Here is a 14,962-nt window from a genome sequence, read left to right as displayed (position 1 = left end):
AACAGAGCTAGACCCTCTTGACCCATTTGGCAACACTAAAGCCTCAGCATCAGCCCCAAATAAGGTTTGGGAATCCTCCCCCTTTGTGTGGATAGTTACCCAGGTGTCATGGGTACTAGTAACATTGATCCTTTTGTTGTTAAGCGGGGCCAATAGGTGCGGTGTTAAGGGGGTCGGTGGAAGAGTGACTGTCTTGTGCGCTGTTTCATGAGCTGTTTTGGTGTTAAAAATATTCGGCACCCCCCATTCTTCCGAAGCATGTACAGTTAGTTGGCCAGAAAGGTAAGTGCTATTTCCAACAGGTTTGATTGCCAAGGGTAAAAGATCAGGAACCACAGGAGACAAAGAGACCTTGGCATGAGGTGAAGAACCAACAAGCATGGGAAGTCAATCTACCTCTTCGAGACAGCCAAACCTATTGGATGTTGGTACCCCAAGCCACCTTCTGTTTGAAACTTGCCATCTGTCTCTTGCCCCACCACGGGCCTGATGGCGTACCGAGGACCATTCCCCCTGTAGTTTTGGTTAGAACGTGGGGGGTAAAAGAATGTTAAAGGCCTGGCTACAATGGATGAGTCTTCCCCATAGGTAGTCCACGAGCAAATGTGGTGAGCCGTATGTGGGTCCTCAAAGGACACAACTATACAGTCACCTGGAGTAGATTTCCGAGAAGGACCTACCCAAGGAACTCTACGCACCATTAGAATTCTACTTCTCGTTCCGTTTGGGATCGGTCTATTCACATTCAGCCAGTGGATAACCTTGTTCTTCAGGGACCAGTGGTTTTCTTGGTGGTCATTCTCAATTTCCGGTACACCTGTCAATACCACCACATATGGCTTTGCATCTGGGGGTAGATCGATATAACCCCCCCGAAAATTACTCCTATTTTGTAGACCCTGGGGGGTTGGACAAACGGCCCTGTTGGCATCCAGCCTTGGGGCAGCTCCTGCTATGTAGTGTGTAGTAGGTTGTGAGATAGGGTGCTTCAGCGACTTTGGTGGGGGTTTGTGGGCTTTATGATCGTATCCCTTTGTACGAGGTTTGGGTACTGGCCTGATTGGGGGTGGTACTGGAGGGGTGGTGTTGGGTATCGGTGGAGCTGAATTGCCATCTAGAATACCATTGTTTTCCTGACCTCGCAGACTAAGGATTGCTAGAGCTAAAATACTCTTTTCCACCTCTAAGAGATGGTTCTCAATACGTGAGAGTCTTAAGTCCAGGGGAGATAGCAGCTTTTTTAAGGTTTCCCAGACTATTTTTATAAAATCCACGTCCTTTCCTTCCTGCTCATCTAATTGTGTCCCCATGTCCTCTACTGTAACATTTTCCCTGGAAATTTCCAGGGTTGCGCCATCCTCATCTGCTCCTGGCGGCACCTGTACAGGAAAAACAGTCCCACCTTCAACACTAATCACAGGGAGATTGTTAACATTAAGTTGATGGGCCCTAGCAACTTTAGCCTTCTTGCGTGAATAGGCAGACCTAGAGTTGTGTTTTCTTTTATGTATTGTGCCCTTAGTGTTCGTGCATGGGGAATTATCATCGTTCTCCGTGATTTGCAGTGTATTAACATTCAATTGCCCATGGTATGGTTCAAGAATAACTACGGGTGGGATCTGGCTGGCGGGCTGGTGAGTGGAACACGGGGTTGGTATTAGCACAGAGGACGTGACTGGAGTATGATGGACGTCAGCCTGCGTTATAATACACTGCGGGTTGGCCAATCGCTCCGGGGTTAATGCGGACGCTATATGGCCCAGGGATGATTTTTTGGACTTAGCAATGTCCTGGGACAATCTTCTAGCAGCCTCCAAATCTAGGGAAACACGTTTTTGCATTTTAGTGATTTCCTTGTCTAGAGCAATGTGTGTTCTCGTGATAAAATCATCAAGGGTCCCTGTGACCCGGTCCCTGTTTCACCCCCGCCTGGACTGTGCCCCCCTGAAACCTTACCGTTGTCAAGGACTTCCCACTCACGCACTTTTAGACAACCCCCTCGGGTCCGTAACAGTGTCAGAACGAACAGCATGACCCACAGTGCCCCGCCCCTCTCTCTGTTCCAGGAACCTATCACCGGGCCTCAGGCACCGGAAGTACGTCACCGTGAACTCGGAAGTCCCACCTCCGAGGCAGCGACAGCACCAGTGAAAAGCGAACGCCACTGTGAGGACGAGGTCGGAGCATTGTGGCAGGATACTCAGACTGGTGTTGGAGAGCGAGAGGAAGAGCAAGCCGAAGAAGACGAGTGGTCGGAGGACTGGTGGAGCCCTTGAGGAGGTGGCTGAAGAGCGGCCGTAGCTCAACTGGAGAGCTACGGCGGACCGCGTGAGTAGCGTAAACCTCCCCGTGAGCACGCTAGGTGTTCAGTGTATATATTGTATAGCTCTCTCACCTTTAGGCACTTGTCGCACGATAACTGCACTGTGATTATTGTAAAGCACTTCACCTTGCAAACGCCCCCTTCCCGCCACCGTCACCCTAACACTCTTTTCTCTGACCTACTTCCCTGTCTTCCGTACGTTCCTCTTCCCCATAGACCCCTACCTCACTAGTCCGTCTTTTCTTCCCACGCACGTCCCGGTGTCGGTGTCAGCCTACGATTGAGACCCAGTTCGGTCTAACGGTCCCTTCTCTCTCTCTTATTGCCCTCCGAGGTACCTCCCCAGCATCGGAGACGAAGAACATCCCGAGACCCGGCAACAGAAGACCGTCGACCAGGAAGAACCACCCCGTCTTACCGGACTACCTTTGTCATCCTGTCTATTGACTTTCGTACCAATAAAACTCAACTATAGCCCACTATATCCGGCCTCCTTGCCTGATTTTCCGGCCCGCGACACCCCCACGATCACATTTGGTGTCAGAAGTGGGATCAGCTGGAAGCATGGAGGCCGTCATGAAGAGAATGGCCGACTCCCAAGAACAACTGGGGAAACTTATGGAGAAGTTTCTGAAAACCGCCGAAGACGACAGAGGGCAGCTACATGACGTCTTGAAGGGCCAAGGAACCGCTCATGACCAAGCTATGGGCAAACTGACTGACGTCTTAGGACAACCACGGGCCATGGCTTCACTCCCCTCCGTGGTTTTGCAAAAATATGTCCCGGGGGAAGACCCGGATTATTTCTTTACGAACTTTGAGAGGCTGGCACAAGCGGCAAACTGGCCCGAGGATCGATGGGGCCAATATCTAGGTCCCCTCCTCACTGGAGACCTACAGGTGGCCTATCAACAAGCCAACGTCCAAGGCAACAACCCCTATGCCGACATAAAGAAGTGCATTCTAGAGCGCTTGGGGGTCGACGACGACACGTACAGAGTGAAGCTTAGACAAGCTAGGGAAGGGCCGCAAGAAAATCCGCGCGCTCTATCCTTCCGCATCAAGGACCTTGCCAACCGGTGGCTTAGACCGGAAAACTCCACCAAAGACGAGATATTAGAGAAAATCTATCTTGAACAGTTTTTGAACTCTTTGCATCCCGCCACTCAGAGATGGGTTCGGCAACATACTAGGCTAACTTTGGAAACTGCAGTAGAAATCGCCTGTGCCTATGGCCGTGCTCAGGAGCTGCAACGCGGTAAGGAGGAAAACCCGCACCGACCCCACAACCCCACAGCCAGCCGTCCAACCCGCCCGTTGCCCGCTCGAAGACCTGAACCTCCTCCACTCTTACATCCTCCAGTCCTGTATCGTCCCCCCAATCCCGGACCCCAGTGTTACCATTGCGGGAACTTTGGCCACATTGCCCGCATGTGTCCTCAGAAGGAGGTACCCATGGAAATTGGACTGGTTCGGAACTATGTTTGCAACACCCCAAGGGACACCCCACCTCCGTTTCATTGTCCCGTGACCATTGAAGGACAGGAGATGCTGGCCCTCGCTGATACTGGGTGCAGACAAAGCGTTCTGCGGCCGCAAGACTTGGTTCTTCCCAACGGACCACCAACCGGAACAGTGGCAATACAGTGTGTACATGGCGATACCAAACGCTATCCCACCACCCAAGTCTGGGTACAACATCCCGGAGACCCAGGAACCCAACTCACGGTCGGTCTGGTACCAGCGTTGCCCGAACCAGCTATATTAGGTAGCGACTATCGCGGACTCCCAACCCTTCTCCAGGACACTACGGACTCCCTGTCACAATGGTGGAAGGAAGCCCCTTACCCCCAGGGTCCATCCTCTCCTTGCAAAGAACCGAAACCTCACAAATCAAAGAACCAGAAAAGACAGGAGAAGAATCACCCTTCCTTTGCCTATCCAGTGAATGTGGATGACTCACCCTGGCAAACCGATCAAGAGTTCCGTGCCGCCCAACAGGAGGACCCGCTCCTGCAAGAAGCATGGGGAAGGGCCTTAGAACAGGAAGACCCCACACAAGTAGGTCCTTATTTCTTTAAGAAGCGGGGGTTGTTATATCAAAAGGGAGGCCCCTTACAATCCGCCCAACTGTTGATTCCCGGCCCCTTCCAGGACAAGGTCCTCTTTCTAGCACACAGTCACCTGTTAGGGGGTCATTTTGGGGACGAAAAAATGAGCCAGACGGTCCTTGATAAGTTTTACTGGCCCGGGGTTCATCAACACATTAAAACTTACTGTCGCGAATGCGTTGTCTGCCAGAAACACAGCCGATACCGACCCCCTAAGGTACCACTACAACCTCTTCCTCTCATTGATGTCCCATTCACTAGGGTGGGGATGGACATAATAGGGCCCCTGTTACCCTCCCGAACAGGTTGCCGGTACGCCCTGGTCATAGTAGACTATGCTACCCGCTTCCCGGAGGCCTTCCCGTTACGCCAACCCACAGCACAGAACATCGCCAAGGCTCTAATCACACTGTTTTCCAGAGTAGGCTTTCCCCGGGAAATCCTCACTGATCAAGGCACCCCATTCGTTTCCTCCCTACTCAAACAAGTCTGCTCTACGCTAGGTATAAAACAAATCCGAACTTCGGCATACCATCCCCAGACGGATGGTCTAGTCGAGCGTTATAACGCAACGTTGAAACAGACATTGAAAAAACTGTTAGGCCTGGAGGCCAAAAGATGGGAGGAAATCCTGCCTTTGGCCCTGTTTGCCATAAGATGTAAACCCCAGAGCAGTACGGGCTACTCCCCATATGAACTGCTGTATGGGAGGCCCCCGCGCACCCTACTTGATATGGCCCAGGAAGCCTGGGAAGCCGAGCCTGACTGTACCCGCCCTTTGCCAGAATACGTCAACAATCTCAAGACCCATTTAGCTGAGATAAGAGAGATAGTGAAACAGAACATGGAAAAGGCCCAAAATACGCAGAAAAACAATATGATAAGGGTACCAAGGCCAGGGTATTCGCTGTGGGTGACCTGGTCCTCTTGATGATGCCCTCCTCAGACCAAAAACTCTTGGGCCAGTGGCAAGGGCCCTATGCCATTCAACGACAGGTCACCCCCGTAACTTATGAGATAGAACTCGATCCCACAAGAGGCACGTCCCAGATCTATCATGTAAACCATCTAAAAAAGTGGGAGGGACCCCGTCCTGTTCTAATGGGAAGTAGACCCCCTTTTTCCTTTCCATTCGACCCCTGTCTGGACCCTGCTTTAACTCCGCTACAGGTCCAAGCCCTCCAAACAGCCCTGACCCCTGTAATGAAGGTCTTTTCTTCTTGTCCGGGACGTACTACCGTCACCGAACACTCGATTGAGACAGAACCCGGGAAGGTGGTTAGACTGCGTCCCTATCGAGTCCCTGAGGCCCGCAGAGCAGTCATAAAGAGGGAGACCGAGGACATGTTGAGGATGGGAATCATCGAACCTTCGGTCAGTGAGTGGAACTCCCCTATAGTTCTGGTGCCGAAACCCGACGGCTCTGTCCGGTTTTGTATAGACTTCCGGGAGGTAAACAAAGTCTCCCGATTTGATACATATCCTCTGCCCCGAGTTGACGAAATGGTCGAAAGGATAGGGAAGGCCAAATATATTTCAACCCTTGACCTCTGCAAGGGTTATTGGCAGATCCCCCTCCGAGAACAGGATAAGAAGAAGACCGCTTTCTCTACCCCAGAGGGTTTGTTCCAATTCATTGTCATGCCCTTTGGGTTACACGGCGCCCCTGCCACCTTCCAGCGGACCATGAATCTGGTATTACGTCCCCACACAGCCTATGCAGGGGCCTACTTGGATGATATAGTCATCTATAGCGACAGCTGGGAACAACACCTCATCCATTTGCATGCGGTTGTCTCTTCCTTGGGCTCCTTTGGGTTTTCCATCAATCCGGCTAAAACCACCCTGGCCGCCCAAACCGTCCAGTACCTCGGTTTCCTTTTGGGTGAAGGTCTGATCCGACCCCAGGAGTCCAAAACCAAAGCCATTGCGACTCTCCCGTTTCCCCGGACCAAGAAAGATCTCCGGGCGTTTCTAGGACTCCTAGGTTACTATAGGAGATTTGTCCCCAACTTCTCTCAAAGGGCTGCCCCTCTTACCGACCTGTTAAAGAAAGCTACCCACACCGAGCTAGCTCTAAACCACCCCAGTCCGCTGGTATGGCAGGCATTTAACGACCTGAAAGACGCCCTGACCTCCAGTCCTGTCCTTGTAAGCCCTGATTATTCCCGGACTTTTGTACTCCAAACAGACGCGTCCGATCAGGGTTTAGGAGCAGTCCTCTCCCAAATCGACTCACAAGGAAATGAAAAGCCAATACTGTATCTCAGTCGAAAACTCTTTCCTAGGGAACTTAACTATGCTGTTGTAGAGAAAGAAGCCCTCGCGATCAAGTGGGCTATCGAGAGCCTGAGATACTACCTAGAGGGTAGGGACTTTACCATTTACACCGACCATGCCCCCTTGGAATGGATGGCCCGGAATAAAGGACATAACGACCGGGTCCTCCGATGGTTCCTATCTCTCCAACCCTTTCGGTTTCAGACCCGCCACCGAAAAGGATCTGAACAAGGCAACGCAGACTTTTTGTCCCGGTACCCCAGCTCTTCCACCGGTACAAGAAAGACAGCTAGGGGAAGGGAATGTGACCCGGTCCCTGTTTCACCCCCGCCTGGACTGTGCCCCCCTGAAACCTTACCGTTGTCAAGGACTTCCCACTCATGCACTTTTAGACAACCCCCTCGGGTCCGTAACAGTGTCAGAACGAACAGCATGACCCACAGTGCCCCGCCCCTCTCTCTGTTCCAGGAACCTATCACCGGGCCTCAGGCACCGGAAGTACGTCACCGTGAACTCGGAAGTCCCACCTCCGAGGCAGCGACAGCACCAGTGAAAAGCGAACGCCACTGTGAGGACGAGGTCGGAGCATTGTGGCAGGATACTCAGACTGGTGTTGGAGAGCGAGAGGAAGAGCAAGCCGAAGAAGACGAGTGGTCGGAGGACTGGTGGAGCCCTTGAGGAGGTGGCTGAAGAGCGGCCGTAGCTCAACTGGAGAGCTACGGCGGACCGCGTGAGTAGCGTAAACCTCCCCGTGAGCACGCTAGGTGTTCAGTGTATATATTGTATAGCTCTCTCACCTTTAGGCACTTGTCGCACGATAACTGCACTGTGATTATTGTAAAGCACTTCACCTTGCAAACGCCCCCTTCCCGCCACCGTCACCCTAACACTCTTTTCTCTGACCTACTTCCCTGTCTTCCGTACGTTCCTCTTCCCCATAGAACCCTACCTCACTAGTCCGTCTTTTCTTCCCACGCACGTCCCGGTGTCGGTGTCAGCCTACGATTGAGACCCAGTTCGGTCTAACGGTCCCTTCTCTCTCTCTTATTGCCCTTCGAGGTACCTCCCCAGCATCGGAGACAAAGAGCATCCCGAGACCCGGCAACAGAAGACCGTCGACCAGGAAGAACCACCCCGTCTTACCGGACTACCTTTGTCATCCTGTCTATTGACTTTCGTACCAATAAAACTCACCTATAGCCCACTATATCCGGCCTCCTTGCCTGATTTTCCGGCCCGCGACACCCCCACGATCACAGTCCCATTTTGCTTTAGACTCCCCTTAGCAGCCCTGCTGCGGCTTGCCCGCGTGCACATATCCTACAAGGCTATACAAACAATAACAACAATGTAATAAAGCAGATAAATGGTACCAGAGGCACAAAGGCGGGCGAAAGGGGTAGGGCCTAGCCCAGACTCTTCAGACCTCGAACGGCCTCAAACGGCCCGCTCTTTGCCCGGTCTTTGCCCCGGGCGCTACCGCGCAGCGGTTTCTCCGATCTGTGAAATAGGGCTGGGGCAGTGGGCGTGACCGGCAGGGAGAGCGGCCGCAGGTGTGACACGCAGGGACTCCTGGTCAATTGAGTCCCTGCTAGGCTGCTCGCAGCCCTGCCGGTGCAAAGAGGGACAGGAATGTTCGGCTCCCTTTCCCGAAGTCCCACAGGGTCAGCAGACGCAGCGGGACCCACGCAGCGGGTCCGGCAAGGCGTTAAGGTGACACTCAGTCCCAAAAAGATCCAACGACGGGAGTCAGCAACAGGAGGTAGGAGCCTCCGCACAGTTCGCCGGCAATCCACTGGACAAGGTTTCTCAAAGTGTCAGCGTCACCTTGTGTCGGATACCATTGTAACCAATCAGTCAATCAGGGCAATGCGAGAGCCACAAAGGAAGGTGTGAAGCAGCGGGTGAAGTTACTGTACATTGGGAGTGCAGACCCTCTTGGGAGGGACCTGTTATTCAGCACAAAAGAGATGATATGAGCATGCAAATATATGGGCATATTTAAACTACTGCACAGAGAGACAAAATGTGCGAAGGGTCCCAAAACGGAGGAAAGGGAGTGATCTAAGTGGCCCAAGATAACAACTAACTTTGATACTTAGATGATGGCATTAACTATATATGCGTGCATCACTTGTGAGAAATCCCCAGAGTGCAGCGTGGTGCTGCAGAAATATATTGACATCAATAGAATGTTCAATGTCAGTTTACTGGGATTGGCTTGGCTCTGCTATTACGAGGAATTTAGATCTAGTAAGGGTGTGTCATCCACAAAATCTAGGAGGGAACAAGATAATGAGCTGTGGTTGCAATATATGCCCCCCACAAGGCTGCTGCAGTCAGAGCACACAGCAAGTGAATTGTCTCTTCCTTCTACACCCTTTCAAAGGCATCCAACCCTGAGAGACATGGGTGGAACAGTTAGACAGGACCCGGCAGGAATATGCTGGGTCGTTAAGAAGGGAGCCTGCCACAGGTGCCTTTGCAAATGTAAGCATAAATGCTCCAGCTGCGAGCACAGGCACTGGCTTTGACAATGCACAGGAAGCACATGCCATACCACAGCAGGGAGAGGCAGAGGTGAGAGCAGAGGTGTTGTGAGGAACAGCAGCTACACTAGTTAAACCGGACACATGCGCCCCTGACTGCTGATGTACCTAGATGAGTCTGGTGGCGCAGTGTACTAAAGCGTCCCCTGAATTGGATTCTGTTCGACCTCATGGTCACAGGTTCAAATCCTGGTGGGTCCACTAAGCCCATCATCCATCTGAGGTCGATAAATTTAGTACCATTGAGTTGGGTAACAAGAAATATCTAATATTCAGCACTAAGATACTTACGGGTGAATGGTCGCTTTACAAATAAACATGTGATATTTATGTGGTGGAAGCCAGGTTGTTGTGGGACAGAAATAGTCAGGAGTTCCATATACCATACAAGGAGCTGCACAAGGGTAGATGGGCAGAGAACAAGGTATCCTGCTTGCAAGACCCCGAGGTAACAAGTAGCAGAATGGTGTAATGAATATTATTTCTCTGCTCCTCTGGGTCATCTCATTTTTTAAATAAATGTGCTAATCAATTAATCAATCAGAAGTTCATATGTGTGAATAATAAAATGCACATCTAGTTTATGTTATTCCGTTATGCAACGTGATAATCAAGCTTACTTTGATATATTTGCAGAATTTGATCTTAACACTGTCTGTTCTGTTTTACCTTATTTGTTATTGATTCTGAAGAGTTTCTGGGAGGTTGAGAACTATGGGGCAGATTTATGATAACTGGCGCATCCCCAGGGATGCGCCAGTTATTTTGCGCCGCTGCTCCGCCACCCATGGTGCGCCGCATTTACAATGCGGCGCACCATGGGGCAAAAACGGCACAGATGCGTGACGCATCTGTGCCGTAAAGGTGGCTCATTGCTGGAGTTGCGTCGCAAGCGCGACGCAGCTCCAGCAAGGCTCGGGGGTGCCCCATCTTTACAATGCTGCATCAAGACCTACGCCTGCTTCAAGCAGGCGCAGGGTTTTAACGCAGCATTGGCCTGAAAGTGACTGAGTGAAATCTTATAGATTTCACTCAGCCACTTTTGCGAGGCGCACCTGCCCCGGAACGCCCCCCCCTGCGCCAAAACGCCCACAAGTGGCGCAGGGCTTTACAACGTGACGCATCTGCCTAGATGCGTCACGTTGTAAATGGGTCGTAGGGATGCGCCACGTTTACGCCGCAGTTGCGTGACGCAAACGTGGCGCATTCCCAACATAAATCTGCCCCTATGTGTTTTATTTATTGTTATTGTTCAAAGAAGCACAGTCTTGTAGAATGAAAAAAGAGGAAAGGGCGCCATCAGGCCATTCTCTGCTAATTGTTCAGTCTGAAAATGTCAACAACAGTGGATTCATGTTTTAAAAGAGCGAGGGGAATCTTCACAGCAGGTGACAGATCGTGCGGAATAATATCACTGATCCTAAAGAGAAGGCTACCAGAAAGGGAGGTACTTTTCCTTTGTTTGCTGAACTAATCAGTGCAGCTGTCCTCACCCAACAAGAATAGCAGGCCTTGCAATTATATTGAACCTAAACCCTGTTGTTCAAACTGGTATGAAACTGAAACTTGAAATAGGTCTTTATTTTCTGCTGTGCTAGAACAAGCCTTGTGCTTGGAAGTAGCAGAATGCAGAGACAGTTGCTATAAACGAATCACAGCAATCATGTTGGAGTTTTTCTTTTTTCTTTACACTTTTAATAAAGGTTGCTGCTGCTATTATATTTATCTTTATCGTAGATATAATTCATATTGTGTGCACTAGAAAACGGTTTGATTTTAAAATAAATCTTTGAAATGTATCCCTGGTTTCCTATTGTTGTTAAGAGTGTTATTCCTTAATAAAAGAGGGTTTGGAGGTTCATCTAACAATTCCTGTAATGTCTCATGAGATTGATCGTTATCTGAAACAGATCTCACTCAAATATAGCCCAGTGGGTTGTGGGGTGGTTTCAGTACAACTGTTTTTCTGTCTCAGTTCCTTAGTGCCATGGGGTCTAGAAAACTGAACTCTATGGGGCATATTATCAAGGACGGTGTTAAAGTTATCGCCGGTTTAAAACTGCCGCTAAAGCGGCGATAATGGGCTTGATAATATGCCCTGAAGAATTCCAATAGAAACCCATGTTCACACCAGAACATACTTCTATTGGAATTCTCAAGGGCATATTATCAAGCCCATTATCACCACGTTAACGGCAGTTTTCTGCTGCTAAACCGGTGATAATTTTTAACACCGTTCTTTATAATATGCCCCCATGTTTCTAGTAAAATCTAGAAAACGTATGAATGGCCGGACAATTTGCAGACCCCTGGTACAGAATCTCATTGCGTCACCACTATGGTAGTTGTAACAAAGAAAATATTGGGAGAATTCTGATTGATTCCTCACCATTCATGGCCCAGTGGGTTATTTCTGAATGGTGTCTTTATCAATCCTGCTATAGGGCATGGGTACTCACAAACATTTTCTGAGGGGCCAAAAAGAAGGGTATGTGGTGCGATTGAGGGCCGCATTGAAACCAGTAGGACAGGGGTTGGGGGGTAGTGATAAGGCAGGGGTGAAAGGTGTGTACTAGAGAAGCAAATCATTTTCCAAGTGTGCACAGTGAGTTAGGATTATTTTGATGGTTTCATTCCATACTGCCCTCTAAATTAAGTACCTAGTCTCTAGAAGAGTCATAGATTTGACAATCAATTATTATACTTTATCGGAATCGCTATCCCTCGACAGCAAAGCCTTTTCTGTTTGCTCTTGGGACCTTTGGTGAGTCACGTGTACAAAGAAGATATTGTATTTGATTGAAATAAAATCTTAGGCCTCACAATCTCCTTATTTCTTCAGTCTCTTAACTGTATACATGTGGCATGCTTAGAAACATGGATTGAACCTGGGCTGAATCCCAGCTTCCCCACTTGACCTAAATGTGTGATCCTAGGCAATTGTTTTATTTACCTTTGCCTGGTTGTTCATCATTGTCACATATATGCACACACTGACGTATATGAGTTCAGGATGTGTGCTGCACAAAACTTCTTGTGTTTGATTTAATAAACTATATTGTTGTTACATATATAATAATAACCTCGGTCACATAGAAGGCACACATGACAGCTGACTTGCCTCTTGGTGCACTAATGGCATTCTTGTCAGGGAGGAGAAGACATGAATGTTTCCCAGTTCATGTTTGAGAATTATCACTTTGAAAAAAATGCCGTTCAGTGCAGTGATATAATCTGATACACTAAAGTGAGACACTTTCACAAGTTAATAGCCTCCTCCCTGTCAATCCCCACAGAAGGTCTCTCAACTACAGAACTCATCTCACACTACAACACCACCACATCCGCCATACTAGACCAACTGGCTCCCCTAAAACGAAAAAAAACCAGGAACATCCCATCGAGAACCTGGTTCAACAAGGACATCAACGAGGAAAGGAGACTCCTCAGAGCCACAGAACGACATTGGAGAAAGAACCCCTCCTCTAACAGTCGGGAGGAACTCAGAGCAATGAGAAAAAGGTACAAGAACCACATCAACAACTAAAAAACTAACTTCTTCTGCAATGCGCTAGAAAAGGCAAAGAACAGGCCAAGAGAACTCTTTGATATCATCAAAAAACAAACCTCCAAGACATCCACGGTCCTTGCGCAACCCTCCAAAACCCTATGTGACAACTTCGTCTCCTTCTTCAACGAAAAAATAACCAAGATCGAACTATCCCTAGACATCAACCCGACTCCGATCATCAACATCAACCTAACCACAACACTCACCACCTTTGAAGCTTCAACCTCCATCACCTGGCCAGCTTTCGACCACGTCCACGAAGCCGAGATCCTCAATCTAATAGCATCCTCCAAACCCTCCTCCCACAACCTTGATCCCATCCCCGCCCAAATGGTCAAAGACCTCAAACTCACCCTTGCTCCAATCTGGTGCAAAATCATCAACAGCTCCCTAAAAACAGGCACCATCCCGGACTGCCTCAAAGTGGGCCAGGTCACCCCCCTCCTGAAGAAACCAGGTCTCGACTCCAACGACCCAAACAACTTCAGACCAGTCTCAAGTCTACCCTTCCTAGCCAAAATCCTAGAAAAATGCGTGCTTCGTCAACTCAACAACCAGCTCGACAATATCAACCTTCTTGACCAAAACCAATCAGGCTTCAGAAAAGGCTACAGCACCGAAACCGCAATCCTGAACATAGTTGACGACATACGCAACTCCCTTGACGCGGATCAGTGCTGCCTACTCATCCTCCTAGACCTGTCAGCGGCATTCGACACGGTTGACCACAAGCTCCTCATCAAGGCCCTCAAAGAACGAGTAGGGGCGGGTGACATGGTCCTGAAATGGTTTGACTCCTTCTTCCAGAACCGCTCCCAAAGAGTAAAAATAAAATCGTTCTCATCTGATCCTCTCCCTGTGTCCAGAGGGGTCCCACAAGGATCCGTTCTCTCCCCTCAACTTTTCAACATATACATGGTCCCCCTCACCACCCTACTGAAAAAAGCCAACATCCCTTTCCACCTCTACGCAGACGACACACAGATCTACATAGAAATAACGTCCCACAATGACATCCGAAGACTCAATAACACTCTAAAAGAAATCCAAGACTGGCTAGGGATGAATCACCTCAAACTCAATCAAGGAAAAACAGAGATCCTCCTCATCTCTAACAAAGACAACAACCCACAAATAATGGAATGGCTGAACGACATTGACGCCCTCAGTGGAAATCTCACCTTGACCAGCTCAGTAAAATCCCTGGGAATCACCCTGGATCACAAACTAACGATGTCAAATCACATCAAGAACTCCGCGAAAAGTGCCTTCCTCAACCTGAAGCTCCTCAATAAAATCAAACCTCACATCCCACAAAAAGACCTCCTACAAGCCACCCAAGCTTTGGTCCTGTCCAGACTGGACTATGGAATCGCAACCCTAACCGGCACAGCCATATCCCACCTAGCGCCACTAAAAACAACCCTCAATGCAGCAGCCAGAATGGTCTCAGGTGTAAGGAAATTCGACCACATATCCCCCGCACTCAACGACCTGAAATGGCTCCCAGTGGAAATGCGCGCAAACTTCAGAACAGCCTGTCTCACACACAAAGCCCTACACACAGGGAAACCGGAATATCTAGCCTCCAAACTCAAGAAAGCTGGTCAATCCAGAAATCTCAGAAGTTCAAACTCCCTACTACTCATCCCCTTGAAAACCCGGAAACAAAGAACCGCCAACCGCTCTTTTGCTGGCAACGCCCCGAAAATTTGGAACTGCATCCCAGTGGACATCAGAACTACCCCGTCCTTTACTGAATTCAAGAACCGCCTAAAAATCCTCTACCTCAACCGTGCTTTCCCGAACTCTACCTCAATAGCGCAATCGAGAACCTTAACTACCTCATAAATACTACCTCAACAACGCGACAGGAACCGTGAATACCTCAAAAACACTACCTCAATCCCGCCCCTCAGGCGGCTGTTAATTTGCTGAACTTGTATGATGTCTGTCTATTTTTCACTGTACTATTTCGCTCTCTTTCCTCCCAATCAAATTGTGAAGCGCTCCGATACCCCTGGGTCTGGCCAGCGCTATAGAAAACTCCAAAAATATAATAAAAATAAAAAAAATAAAAAATAAGTTAATGAAATACACTTTTTTGAATGTTGAGGAGCCTTTTTAA

This window comes from Lissotriton vulgaris, chromosome 11 (genome assembly GCF_964263255.1).
Source record: "Lissotriton vulgaris chromosome 11, aLisVul1.2, whole genome shotgun sequence".
Taxonomy (NCBI): Eukaryota; Metazoa; Chordata; class Amphibia; order Caudata; family Salamandridae; genus Lissotriton; species Lissotriton vulgaris.
Note: the sequence above shows the minus strand (reverse complement) of the source record.